This window comes from Phyllobates terribilis, unplaced genomic scaffold (assembly GCF_046119375.1).
Source record: "Phyllobates terribilis strain yellow unplaced genomic scaffold, ASM4611937v1 Scaffold_1__5_contigs__length_1240528914, whole genome shotgun sequence".
In the NCBI taxonomy this organism is placed as follows: domain Eukaryota; kingdom Metazoa; phylum Chordata; class Amphibia; order Anura; family Dendrobatidae; genus Phyllobates; species Phyllobates terribilis.
In genome coordinates, this window is record NW_027362761.1 from 458,778,452 (window position 1) to 458,793,759 (window position 15,308).

The window sequence follows — 15,308 nt, forward strand, 5'->3', positions numbered from 1 at the left end:
AGTTGTGTTGTGCAGAAGTCTGGTGGATACACAGCTGATAGTCCTATTGAATAGACTGTTAGAATTTGTATTATGGCAAGAAAAAAGCAGCTAAGTAAAGAAAAACGAGTGGCCATCATTACTTTAAGAAATGAAGGTGAGTCAGTGCGAAAAATTGGGAAAACTTTGAAAGTGTCCCCAAGTGCAGTTGCAAAAACCATAAAGCGCTACAAAGAAACTGGCTCACATGAGGACCGCCCCAGGAAAGGAAGACCAAGAGTCACCTCTGCTTCTGAGGATAAGTTTATCCGAGTCACCAGCCTCAGAAATCGCAGGTTAACAGCAGCTCAGAATAGAGACCAGGTCAATGCCACACAGAGTTCTAGCAGCAGACACATCTCTACAACAACTGTTAAGAGGAGACTTTGTGCAGCAGGCCTTCATGGTAAAATAGCTGCTAGGAAACCACTGCTAAGGACAGGCAACAAGCAGAAGAGTCTTGTTTGGGCTAAAGAACACAAGGAATGGACATTAGACCAGGGGAAATCTGTGCTTTGGTCTGATGAGTCCAAATTTGAGATCTTTGGTTCCAACCACCGTGTCTTTGTGCGATGCAGAAAAGGTGAACAGATGGACTCTACATGCCTGGTTCCCACCGTGAAGCATGGAGTAGGAGGTGTGATGGTGTGGGGGTGCTTTGCTGGTGACACTGTTGGGGATTTATTCAAAATTGAAGGCATACTGAACCAGCATGGCTACTACAGCATCTTGCAGCGGCATGCTATTCCATCCGGTTTGCGTTTAGTTGGACCATCATTTATTTTTCAACAGGACAATGACCCCAAACACACCTCCAGGCTGTGTAAGGGCTATTTGACCAAGAAGGAGAGTGATGGAGTGCTACGCCAGGTGACCCGGCCTCCACAGTTACCAGACCTGAAACCAATCGAGATGGTTTGGGGTGAGCTGGACCGCAGAGTGAAGGCAAAAGGGCTAACAAGCGCTAAGCATCTCTGGGAACTCCTTCAAGATTGTTGGAAGACCATTTCCAGTGACTACCTCTTGAAGCTCATCAAGAGAATGCCAAGAGTGTGCAAAGCAGTCATCAAAGCAAAAGGTGGCTACTTTGAAGAACCTAGAATATAAGACATATTTTCAGTTGTTTCACACTTTTTTGTTAAGTATATAATTCCACATGTGTTAATTCATAGTTTTGATGCTTTCAGTGTGAATGTACAATTTTCATAGTCATGAAAATACAGAAAAATCTTTAAATGAGAAGGTGTGTCCAAACTTTTAGTCTGTACTGTATGCTGGTTGGCATATGAAGGTATATGTGTAACTTCATGGGTTGGCAGTCTTGAGTCTGAATCTTCAATGTGCACATTCCAATAAGAGCAAGGAAAACCACTGCAGGAACAGGTGTGTCCAAACTTTTGACTGGTATTGTTCTTATAATCATCTAGTGCATTTGATGAGGTTGATGTACATGAACTAAGAGTAACCACTTAGCTTAGACAGACAGCATGATGTCATCACCTACTGTATCCTCCACCTTTATAGATTCGGATTCCTCCTCTTTGTGCCACATTTGTCTAACAGGCATCACACAGTCCATGAAAATCAGCCAGCTGTGTCTGCATGTCTCCTGCTGCAACACATAATTAACCTGTGCGGGTGATAAAATCATCCTAGAAGCTGCAATTAGGACGGCTTGAATAGAGTCTTTTTCTCTCACTGTCTATAATTAGTGCGGTGAACATGACCTTTACTGTCAGAATGTAATGTCCCTTTTCTTATGCAGCACTTTTCTATGTATGGGATGTTTGGGCTTATATGGTTACTTCAATTGATCCACATACTGGAAATACACTCTCCTGTCATTGTACATCCAGTTATAGGACTATGAACGCTCAGCATTTGTTAAGCCCAGGCTGGACTCAATTCATCTAAGTTTGGTTGTTTTTTTCTTAACTAACAAGATCATCGATAGTTTCCTTGCAGAAAGCAAAATCTACATGGAAAAGGAAACTCGATGACCTTAATAATGGTGGAATCGTGAATAACTTAAATGAAAAGTAATTAACAGATGATCAATAAGGGATTGGGTATGTTAGTAACTAATGAGTGCTTCAGTATGACGCAGTCTTGTGATTTTATCCTATGCTGAAAACATAAGTTCCAATTTTCTCATTAAATTTTAAGATTCAACTACATTATGTCAGAGAAGGTAGAATTGTCATTTAACTTTTTTACGGAACATGACTTTTAGTTTAGAGCATACATGTCAAACTGGTCCGCAGAGTGTTTTTATTTGGCCTCCGACACAAAAACTATCACCCCTATGTGGAGCCCATAATACTGTATAGATGCCTATGTGGGGCCCATTATTCTGTATGGAGGACTATGTGGGGCCCATTATACCGTATGGAAGACTATGTGGGGCCCATTATACCGTATAGAGGACTATGTGGGGCCCATTATTCTGTATGGAGGACTATGTGGGGCCCATTATTCTGTATGGAGGACTATGTGGGGCCCATTATTCTGTATGGAGGACTATGTGGGGCCCACTATACCGTATAGAGGACTATGCGGGGCCCACTATACCGTATAGAGGACTATGTGGGGCCCATTATTCTGTATGGAGGACTATGTGGGGCCCATTATACTGTATGGAGGACTTTGTGGGGCCCATTATTCTGTATGGAGGACAATGTGGGGCCCATTATTCTGCATGGAGGACTATGTGGGGCCCACTATACCGTATAGAGGACTATGTGGGGCCCATTATTCTGTATGGAGGACTATGTGGGGCCCATTATACTGTTTGGAGGACTATGTTGGGCCATTATACTGTATGGAGGACTATCTGGGCCCATTATACTGTATGGAGGACTATGTGGGGCCCATTATTCTGTATGGAGGACTATGTGGAGCCCATAATACTGTATGGAGGACTATGTGGGGCCCATTATTCTGTATGGAGGACTATGTAGGGCCCATTATTCTGTATGGAGGACTATGTGGGGCCCATAATACTGTATGGAGGACTATGTGGGGCCCATTATTCTGTATGGAGGACTATGTTGGGCCCATTATTCTTTATGGAGGACTATGTGGGGCCCATTATACTCTATACTGGTTGACCCCTGACTTTATCCAAGTTTTTCATTTTGGCCCTCTGTGTGTTTGAGTTTGACAACACTGTTTTAGAGCCACCGGGAGGAGAAATCAATTCTGCCAAATGGGGAACCACCATTTATGACGTTCATATGTTCCAACAGGGCGAATGGACAGTGATTGCCATCTAAAACCCTTTCTGTCTGTTATGCCCTACCACATTTTAATTAGAGGTGAATTGTTATTACTATATTAAAGGTAGTCTGCCACCCATAAAATGCAAATTAAACAATTCATATGAGGGACTTTGCATATCAAGCACTTTCCCTAACCTTGACAGCCCTTGCTTGCCCAGTGCTATATACTGTAGTAGGGTATGGGGGCTATATACTGTAGTAGGGTATGGGGGCTATATACTGTAGTAGGGTATGGGGGCTATATACTGTAGTAGGGTATGGGGGCTATATACTGTAGTAGGGTATGGGGGCTATATACTGTAGTAGGGTATGGGGGCTATATACTGTAGTAGGGTATGGGGGCTATATACTGTAGTAGGGTATGGGTGCCTTGTTACAGCTTAGCACAATACAAATTCTGAATATGGCCATGATGCTAAAAATAAGAGGTCAGCGATTAGGTCTTTTCCCTGGCCCCTGCCTGGTCCAGTGACATGCTTACATAAAAACATACTTTCCTTTCTCCTTTTCTATTGTAAATCAACTGAAAAACTTGCCTAAGTTTTAGAAACACCTTTACTATATAAAGGTGCTACCTATATGTCATCGATTTTACTGCTGCAGTAGATAACCCAGAATAAGGTCAACAGACACTGACCCCCGATCATAAACCATTTCTCATTATTTGCTGGTGTCCTGCACAGGGAAAGGTTATATGGAAAGATATGGGAACATGGCACACAGAACATTGGCCTGTGGTCATGTCTAAATTGGTAAGTCAATAAAAATTTGCAGTCACTGAGAACTTTACTCTACATTTTAGGCTCTTTTGTAATGTGAATGATATAAACAGATCACACTAACTGCACAAAGTAAAAAAAGACGACTAAAAAATATAAATAACAATATGCAACGTAGTAATTCAGCAGCTGGTTGGAGCAGGTTCACCTTCAGAATAGCCTGAGTGTCTGAATCTGGGGAATTGAGTGGACATTAGTGGAGCAAATTTACAGTAATGTCATGTTCCTGAAACTGCGGCATGACTACACGTCTTAACGAGAGAGTCTGATGACACGATGAGCCTCTACCAGTCTACAACAAGGCACCATGAGCCCATCAAGATTTATGCTCAGGTGACTCATTTAGTTAACCCGTTTGTACTAATAGGTTGGATTCACATTCTGGAAGTTTTGTCGCTGAAATGTCTGGGACTCTATTATTCATCTGAATAGAACTTGCAGAAATCCATGTGCTTGCTGAAAAAAATCCTATTCAGTAGAATGGAACTGATTTTCAGATGAAGAACATTCCTGCATTCAGCTAATATATTGGGTTGAAAAATAACTTGAAGCTCCTGGGTCTCAAAGCAAAATCTGTACTATGGTCCCTCAAATCTATTACACGATTTATAGTTCTGGTCTCCACATATAGGATATTTTTTGGGTCTCTCACTCTCCATAGCACCAGTGCAACTATACCTTCTGTAATTTTTATGTTTTATAACACCACTGATTGTCAGCTTTCTTGGTACTAGGGGTGGGGTTTATACAGAGCAGTTGACTACAAGGCACGAGATACCTAGTCCTTTAATGATAATCTCCTGCTAATAAAAAACAGATTTTATTGAAACAGCACCACAGCCTAGTAAGTGACACATCACTGGAATCAGGGTCTCAGCCCTACATTAGGGGTCCCAAACCTGTAGCTGGAGAGCCACATGTGGCTCGCGGGCCTGTGATGTGTGTCTCGCGGCTGTCTGCCAGCATGGTGCATTAGCACCAGGTGTAGTAAACAGCTATTAACAGAAGATCTGTAGATGGTGAATTTTGTGTGTAGCCCTGTACAGAAAAGCAGATCTGAATGGGGGTAAGATGGGAAACCCTGGAACTTGGCATACTGCCATGGTGTGATTTCAGTGGAAAAGCTTTGGCTGTGATTAGTATCAGGGACCTTCAAAAAGCAAGTTGAATGCACCACTGTTATCAAGACCATCAAAACAACAGCTAACATGGGCTCGGCACTAAATCAGGCTTGACACCTAGGCACCATGTTTTGTTTCTTGTCATGCACCCTTACTTGCTAGTTGCCATGTGGAGTCGAACCTCATCCAAATTTTTTTGCCCAGTTTAGAGTAACTCCATTACATTTAATTGCCTAAAAAGTTCTGTTAAGCTAGCGGACAATACTAGTCTTACTAGTACAGAACCATCACCTATGGCTGGCTTTACTATATGGTTTTGCTGTGCCTAAACTACAAGGCCATACTCAAGTTTATAAAACTAGAGTTGTGGACATTATTTTGATAATGTTTCATGTGCATTATTTTATGTTCTGTTTCTTTTTTTGTTTTTATTTTTTTACTCAATTGTTGTCCCTCGCAACTCCCTAAAATCAACATAATGGATGTAGTATAAATATATACTGTATAAATATCAGATAGCTTAAAAATATATTTTTTTTCATTTCTTCTTACCATGCTACATAGGTGGATTTGGGAAAGTCCGAGGATGTTAAATTACAAATTGCAGCACCTGAGCCAGAAGCACCTATTCTTTCTGTTATGTTCAACTGAGTACGTGACAGTATACTATGTATTTCACTTTATACATTTGCCCACAATCACCCTCAGGCTGGGGTCACATCAGCATATAGCATGCGATGCTAATGACACTCGGCTCAAACTCCGCTGCGAGCGTCAGCCAAGTGTCATGCTACTGTGATCCGATCCTCTCTCGTGTGAAAATCGGATCACAGGTGAGAAGAAGGAGAGATTAATCTCTCCATCTTCTCCATTGCCTGTCCCGGCATATATCGGACTGCACTCATATGACATCCAAGTGCAGTTTGATGTTTTGCACGCACCCATTGACTTGAATGCGTGCGCGCCGTGCAAGATACGTTGCCAATCGCACCATGCTGCAATTTTTTTCACATGCCGGATTGGCATGAAAAAAAATTTGCAGATCTGCTCTGCCTCATTGAATAACATTGGTCAGAGTGCAATGCAAGATTTTCTCACATTGCACTCCTCCACATTATACGCCAGTGTGAGCGAGCCCTAATGCAGATACTTACTTTCTGTCTTTATCTGCAGTAATAACTGTAATATAATGAATACACCCTACATGATTACTCTACATCAGCCTTTATGCATTAATATTTGTTAGGCCTTCCACAACATGGGACCCCTATTTTTTTTATTTAGTCTGCAGCCTTTTTCTTGCAGACTCCATAACCAGCTCAGGCAGAATTATGTCAACTATGCAGCACATTTAAAGAAAGTTTCATTTCCTGTTTTCTGTCATAAAAATGTATGAAAATTTCACTAAACTTGCCATGATACCATAAGGAAATAAGTAGGATAAGGCATTAAATTAAAAATAAAGTATGTTAGAGGAAGCTCTGTGTTACCAAAAATACCAACCGCTTTCCATCAACTGACCCCTTGGACCCAAAAAATCTGCATGATATGGAATAAAATGGACACAGCCATCTGATAGATGGATAAATAATATTAGACACAGAACTAATACACTGTAAACAATACCAAAGTAATTATTAATGACACTAGTGTAACTAAAAAGCTCTGTAAAGAATCAAAATGACATCTGATTCACCCACGGAGAAAGTCTTTGAAATACATTTATTAAGCAGAATCCAATCTTAGAGAACCCCCTAGTGCCCTGCGCTGGCTCAGCCAGTAATACTGCTAAAGGCCGGCAGTCTAATGTGTATTGGGGCCTCCTACTCTTCCTTCTCATATAATGTAAGGAAGCAGAGCCATAACTATAATCCGATGGGGCCAAGTGCAAAATTTGGATCTAGGCCCCCATCAGCATATTGTTGAGATGTACAGGTCCCTGTTCCGTTCTAGATCCTATTATAAAAACATAGGTTTTCACCCTCCATTAAAGAAAAATTACAGATAAAATATATAAATCTGTCTGAAAACACAGCAATAAGATCATTTTCAAAGTAATACTTCTAAATAGTACTCAAACAGTTACTAAATAACAAAAAAAAATTACTATATTGTGTCTGAACTAGCCCACGATACCAAAACTAATAAACCAATAGTACATAAAGAGGATAAATACCACCACACAATTGAAGCGGAGTTCAGGGCTGTGAGCCTGCTGCTGCTTATCTTCATCCTGACACCCCACTAACATACAGTATCCAATTCAGTGTGTGTTGTGCTGTAAGCCTCGCTCTGCACTCACTTATAGGCCAGAAGCCTCCGCTACATCCATGTCCCTGGGTCCAGGGTCAGCCACACACACATTAGGAGACACTTGGTTCATTTCAACAAGTTTAGGTTTACCGGACAGTTCACATACAACAGTCTGCAACATGTGGTTTCGGGCACATCACCCTATGGTTGTTGTTCCAGTCACACAGTACATTACAAGGCTTTGCCTCTGTTCCACTCGGACTGTCCCTACCTCAACAGACTCTGTTGGTCCTAGGGACGCACCTTTTTTGAGACCTGCCACCCTTCCCTCTCGCTTTTCCCCATCCAGCCTCTTCCACTTTGAAAAGAATAAGACATGCATTCCAGTGCCTACTCCGGGCCTCACAGGGATTTCTGCAAGACTTCTGGTGTGGTCTCATACTGCTCAAACGATATGTACTAGTAGTGCCCACTGCAGCTTGCACATTAACTTCCCACTTGAACCTCTCACTGTCTTAGACTCCAACTCCTAAACCAGGAATTGCTCTTTCTTCTCAACTGACCGAACCCCCTCCATAATGGGCTGGTTCCAAACACATTAACTGTATCCTAACCTACTCTGGCTGCTCCAGCAGTATGCCCACCACTGCTTATTTCCCTTTCTTAATCGAACCCCTAAGCCCTATACTATACCTTATGTCGTAAACCTAACTCTCTGCTTTCCCTATTCACTGCATATTATACATTAGTTACATTACAATATCCGCATCATTTAGTTCCTATGCAGTTCCATGCATTTTCACATATTCTCACAGTCATAAAAATACAATATAAACACATTGTAGCGTCGGCGTCTCTGCCTCCTGCTGGGCAGAGACGCCATTCCCCTCACCGCCACGCTCCCGGTCCGGCATCCTCCAGCTCCCCTGCTGCTGTTGCGCGCACCACACACAGCTTCCCGGGCACTGTGCTCCCTCCCTCTTAAAGGGGCCGTGTGCGCCGTCCTAAACAGTCCCCGGCCAATGGCCGGAGGATCACTCCAATTTAAAGTACCTCCTCCAAAATGGAGGAGCCTGTGCAAGGTTGTTGTTTGTGTGCTAACACTCTCCTCAGCCATCAGGTTCCAGTGCCCGCCAGTCTGTCTATCAGCCGTGCCCGCCTGCCTGTCTATCAGTCATGCCCGCCATCCTGTCTATCAGCCGTGCCCGCCTGCCTGTCTATCAGCCGTGCCCGCAAGCCTGTCTATCAACCGTGCCTGCCAGCCTGTCTATCAGCCGTGCCCGCCTGCCTATCTACCTGCTGTGCCCAGCGGCTTGCCAACCTGGATCACCTGCCAGGTTACCTGCTGTGCCCGCCTGCTTGCCTACCTGGATCACCTGTCTGGCTACCTGGCGTGCCCGCCTGCTTGCCTACCCAGATCACCTGTCAGGCTACCTTCCGTGCTCATCTGCTGTACCTGTCAGCCTCAGCCACCTGACCCGTGGGAGTCGTCTGCTCTCACACAAGTTTGGTCCCAGAGTGGCACCTAGTTCACCTGCCCGGTCCCTCCTTAGTTCACGGAGTCGACTAAGCCACCGTGTGGCCAGGGTCGGTCCGAGTTGGCACTTATTTATGCCCCTCTGGTCCCTCCTTGCATCTCAGAACAGAGGTTCCACCACCCAGATCCGTAACACACATGTCTGAACCAAAAGTTGCATTCAGGAGGGAAGGCACATGACAGTCCCTGTCAACCCCTAACACAATGACATTATATTATCACTATATAATGTCTGAGTATAGCCACCATCCAGATACTGAACAAAATCAATTCACAGTTTTCCCAGTAGTACAGGACAGCAAAGTTCTAGTGCAAAGGCACATTAATGAACACAGCATTCTTTACAGTACAGTGAGATGGAGTAGGGGGGAGGGTTTGCTGAGAGAGATGATCCCTGTGACACCATTTATTCCAGTCCTTATCTTTCTGCCTGACAATACTCTGCACTGCTAGTTCAGGAACTTTACCTGACCTGTGCTTAGCTTCACTCCTGACTTGAATCCTTTTCACTTGCAGGGGCACTTCTGTGAGATACAGAACACACACACCACCTTTCTCTTCAGCTCCAGCCAGACAGTAAACAACTTCCCCACAATCCCCCTGGGGTTCTTCTAAAACCCTCCCTTTCTCCTGTGACTGTGTTAACCCCTCTAGTTGCTGGATGCTTTTAAAGCAATAGCGCTACTTCTGCATGTCACATAACAGCACCCGCAAAAGTAAAATAGATTGCAGTAGTGATGTCTCCCCTCACACTAGAAATGTCACCCTCTGTGGACTGCCTGCAATATTAATGCATATTTCCCATTTTTTGTGGCCCCCTTACAATAGTAGAAAATTTCTTTATGACCCGATAGAGTAATAAATAATGTCTGTCTTTGTGTTCGAATAGAACAGTAATACCACCTCCCCAGTGGCACAATACAGTAGTAGCCATTTCTGCCCCTATACCATGGATGTGAAACTCAAACACACAGAAGGCCAAAATGAAAAACTTGGACAAAGTCTAATGGGCCCCACATAGTCCTCCATACAGAATATTGGGCCCCACATAGGCCTCTATACAGTATTATGGGCACCACATAGACCTCCATACAATATTATGGACACCACTTAGTCCTCTGTACAGAATAATGGGACCCACATAGTCCTCCATACAGTATTATGGGCACCACATAGTCCTCCATACAGAATAATGGACCCCATACAGTCCTCCATACAGAATAATAGGTCCCACATAATCCTCCATATAGAATAATGGGCACCACATAGTCTTCCATACAGTATTATGGGTACCACATAGTCCTCCATACAGAATAATGAGCCCCACATAGTCCCCCATACAGTATAATGGGCCCCACACAGGGGTGATGGTTCTGGTGTCGCGGGCCAAATAAAATCACCCTGCGGGCCAGATTGGGCCACAGTTTCACATGTATGCCCTATACTGTAATAGCATCAACATTTTTGCCTCAATACAGTTGGAACATCCCATATTGTAGCTCTATAAATTAATAATATTGCATGGCCTGCAATGGGGAATATTGTTAATATCCCCCATTGTGAAGTAATAATGTCCCCATACTGTAATATTGTCCCCCAATAAGCCCTATACAGTAGTAATGTCCTCCAACTGACATCCTATATTAGTGATATTCTCCACTTGCTGCCATAAACTAATAATGTATGTTCCTCATTCTGGCCCCCACACAGTAATTATGTCACCTGTCATGTAATAATGTCCCCCATCCTGATCCCTATCCTGTAATAATGTCTTCCATCTTGTCTCCCATCCTGTAATAATCTCCCCCATCCTCTAATAATGACCCCCATCCTTGCCCCCCTCCTATAATAATGTCCCTTATCCTGTCCCCTTTCTTTAATAATGTCCCCCAACCTGGCCCCTATCTACTATATAATCGGCTTATCCAGTCTGTCTGTCCGTCCAGGAAATCCCGCGTCGCTGATTGGTCCAGACGCGGCCAATAAGCGACGTGGGATTTCAGAACAAGATGGCGGCCGTTAGTGGCTCATCTGCCACACGGAGGTCAGCGGCGATGCAGCCGGGAGATGACTGGTGCTAGCTGGTCATCTCCCGGCTGCTCGCAGCAGAAGTACCCCGACCGGCGGCCTAAGCGGCACCGCTCCCCGGTCCTCCCTTCACGGTTCACTGATTGGTCGCAGCCGCCTGCCGATATTGGCGCGAAATTTAAAACACCGCTGTCCTGAATTTAAAGTAGTGCACCACCCATTTAAACACTGCTTCGCTGATTAGTCGCGCCCGGTCGGCCGCATACATATTCTAGAATACCCGATGCGTTAGAATAGGGCCACCATCTAGTCCTATAATAATGTGTTCCATCCAGTATTAATGTCTCCCGTCTTGGGCCCCAAGCTGTAATAATGTTCTCCATCCTGTCCTCTTTCTTTAACCCCTTTATGATGGGGCCAATTTCAGGTTTTGCGTTTCCATTTTTTCATCTCCTTCTTCCCAGAGCCATGACTCTTTTATTTTCTGTCCACATAGATATATGAGGCTTATTTATTGCAGGACGAGTTGTACTTTTGAATGACAACATTCGTTTTACCATATAGTGTACTGGAAAATGGGAAAAAAAAATTCTAGGTGGGGAAAAATTGTGAAAATAGGGGAATTCTGACATTGCTTTTTGGGGAATTGTTTTTTTCTGTGTACATTTTGTGGTAAAAATGACCATGCAATATGATTCTGCTCCTCAGTATGATTACGGACATACCGAACATGTCCAGTTTTTTTATTATTTTAGTGGTGAAAAAAAAATCATACGTTTGCAAAAAAAATTGTGCCGGCAGTTTCCGAGACCCGTAATATTTTCATTTTTCAGTCAATGGAGCTGTATGATGGCTTATTTTTTGCAGGGTGAGACAACATTTTTATTGATACCATTTTGGGTTAGATATGACATTTTGTTCGCTTGTTATAGTATTTTATGTGGAATTGCAGCCACCGAAAAAAACTAGTTTTGACGTTCTTGAATTTTTTCATTTACGGTGTTTACTAGTGATGAGCGAGCACTAAAATGCTCGGGTGCTCGAAGCTCAGGTCGAGCACATTGGAATACTCGGGTGCTCGACCCGAGCAACGAGCCCAATGTAAGCATTTTTCTGGTGGTCTCCCCCGGCGGTCTGCAGAAGGTCAAAAATTGCCCAAATCGATGGGAACGGTGCTCAATTAAACATCAGGCAGGCAGAAGATATATAGGAGTGTGCATGAAAAACATGGCAGGGCACTTGGAACACACTAGTGCCCTCCGATTTTCATGCACCCGTCTCTTTAAAAAAGCCGGCCGGCAATTCATCAGCGGCATACACCGGTACCCAACAATTTAGAACAGAAAGATAGAGCATCACACATAGATTAGATAGATAGAAACATGTCAGTCACATATACAATAAGTACAGTGACAGTGTTGGTTACTGTACTTGTTATTTAGTGTTAAAATAAAGGATTTATTAAAAAAAAATAATAGTGTTCTTGTCTCTTTAAAAAAGCCGGCCGGCAATTCATCAGCGGCATACATTGGTACCCGACAATTTAGAACAGAAAGAATAGAGCATCACACATAGATTAGATAGATAGAAACATGTCAGTCACATATATCATAAGTACAGTGACAGTGTTGGTTACTGTACTTGTTATTTAGTGTTAAAATAAAGGATTTATTAAAAAAAAATAATAGTGTTTTTGTCTCTTTAAAAAAGCCAGCCGGCAATACATGAGCAGCATACACCGGTACCAGACAATTTAGAACAGAAAGAATAGAGCATCACACATAGATTAGAGAGATAGAAACATGTCAGTCACATATATAATAAGTACAGTGATAGTGTTGATTACTGTACTTGTCATTTAGTGTTAAAATAAAGGATTTATTTAAAAAAAAATTGGCGTAGGGTTCCCCGTAATTTTAGTCTCTAGCAGAGGTTAAGCAGATGGCTGGGGCAGATGTTTGAAGCCTGGGAAGGGGGTAATACACACGGAGCTTCCCAGGCTACTAATATCAGCCCCCAGCTGAATACCTAGCCTTTACCAGCTATTAAAATGGGGGACCCCCCCAAAAAATGACGTGGGGTCCCCCCTATTTTAATAGCTAGCAAAGGCTAGGCAAACAGCTGGGGGCTGATATTAATAGCCCAGGAAGGGTGCCATGAGTATTGGCACCCTCCCAGGCTAGAAACACCAGCCGTCAGCCGCCCCAGAAATGGCGCATCCATAATGCCGGCTGACATCAAGCCCAGGTTAGTAATGGAGAGGCGTCTATAAGACACCCCCATTACTAACCCCATAGTCAAAGTTAAAAAAAAACACAAACACCCAGAATAAAGTACTTTAATTGAAATAAACACACAATTCTTTAATGTTCTAAATTAAACCATACTTACCATCACGCCCATTCCAGCTGAAGCCAATGTCTTCTGCGATAAAAGTAAAATAATAAACCAACCTCATCCTTACCTTTCCATGGTTCCCAGGACGGCTCCAGCTCTGCTACATTCACATGACAGGCTGGATCGCAGCTGAAAGCTGCCATCCAGCTTGCCATGCCGCAGACATTGAGAAGCGCAGGCATGCTTGCGCTCCTCAGTGTCTGGCTGTGACGGCATCTAGATGAGCCAAGTTCATGTCCAATGAACTCGGCTCACCTCATGCATGTCACTGACAGCATGGGAGAATTCTCTCACGCTCACCGCATACGCAGGAGAATTTTCCCACGCTGCTAGCTATTAAAATAGGGGGGACCCCACGTCATTTTTTGTTGGGGTCCCCCATTTTAATAGCTGGTAAAGGCTAGGTATTCAGCTGGGGGCTGATATTAGTAGCCTGGGAAGGTCCGTGGGTATTACCCCCTTCCCAGGCTTCAAACATCTGCCCCAGCCATCTGCTTAACCTCCGCTAGAGACTAAAATTACGGGGAACCCTACGCCAATTTTTTTTTTAATAAATCCTTTATTTTAACACTAAATGACAAGTACAGTAACCAACACTGTCAATCTACTTATTATATATGTGACTGACATGTTTCTATCTATCTAATCTATGTGTGATGCTCTATTCTTTCTGTTCTAAATTGTCGGGTACCGGTGTATGCCGCTGATGAATTGCCGGATTTTCATGTTTCACTGTGAGCACTGTTCCCATCGATTTGGGCAATCACTGTAATGCCACAACCACCATGGCTTTGACATTACAGTGAGTGGCAGACAATCCCTGCATGATTGGTGCTCTAAATAGCGCCAAACATGAAGGATGGGGACCCGAACTCCCGCCCGAGCATCTCGAAAGTACTCGGCGAGCTCCGAGCATCTCGAGTACTGAGATGCTCGGGCGAGTACAGAGCAGTGGCGAGCATGCTCGCTCATCACTAGTGTTTACCAATAGGATTAATTATTTTTATATTTTGATAGATCAGAGTTTCTGAATGTAGCAATACCAGTTATAGGAAGTTTCGCCCCCAGCAGTTCGCCCCCAGGTACATTTGGCCCCCGCACATTTCGCCCCTATCATTTCGCTCCCAGGAAGATTCGCACCCGCACATTTCGCCCCTGCACGTTTCGCCCCCGCACCGGGGGCGGACTGGGGGTGAGATGTGCAGGGGCAAAACATCCTGGGGGCCAATGCTGGGGATGAAATGTGCGGGGACGAAATGCTGGGGGCGAACTGCTGGGGGCGAAACATCCAATTCCCAGCGATACTACCTATGTGTATTTTTTTTTTTGTAATATCTTAATTTTTAATGAGGAAATAGTGAGGTTGATTTGAATTGTTTTTTATTTTTTTATTTTTTCATATTTTTTAAAAATTTTATATTACTTTTCACTGTTCTTAATAGTCCCCTTATGGGACTTGAAGGCACAGTCATCTGATCACTGTAAAGTTAGGTCCATATATATTTGGACAGAGACAACATTTTTCTAATTTTGGTTCTAGACATTACTACCGCATGTTTACATCACAGAAAAACCTTCCAAATGCAAGCACCACAACTCAAATCAACTCCAGGCCTTTTATCTGCTTAATTGAGAATAACGAAGTGATTACCCACACCTCTCCATGAAATAACCTTGGAGTCAATTGTCCAATTACTTTTGGTGCCTTTAAAAACAGGGTGGCACATGTTAAGGAGCTGAAACTCCTAAACCCTTCATCCAATTTTAATGTGGATACCCTCAAATGAAAGCTGAAAGTCTGAACTTCAACTGCATCTGAATTGTTTTGTTTAAAATTCATTGTGGTAATGTCTAGAAGCAAAATTAGAAAAATGTTGTCTGTCCAAATATATAT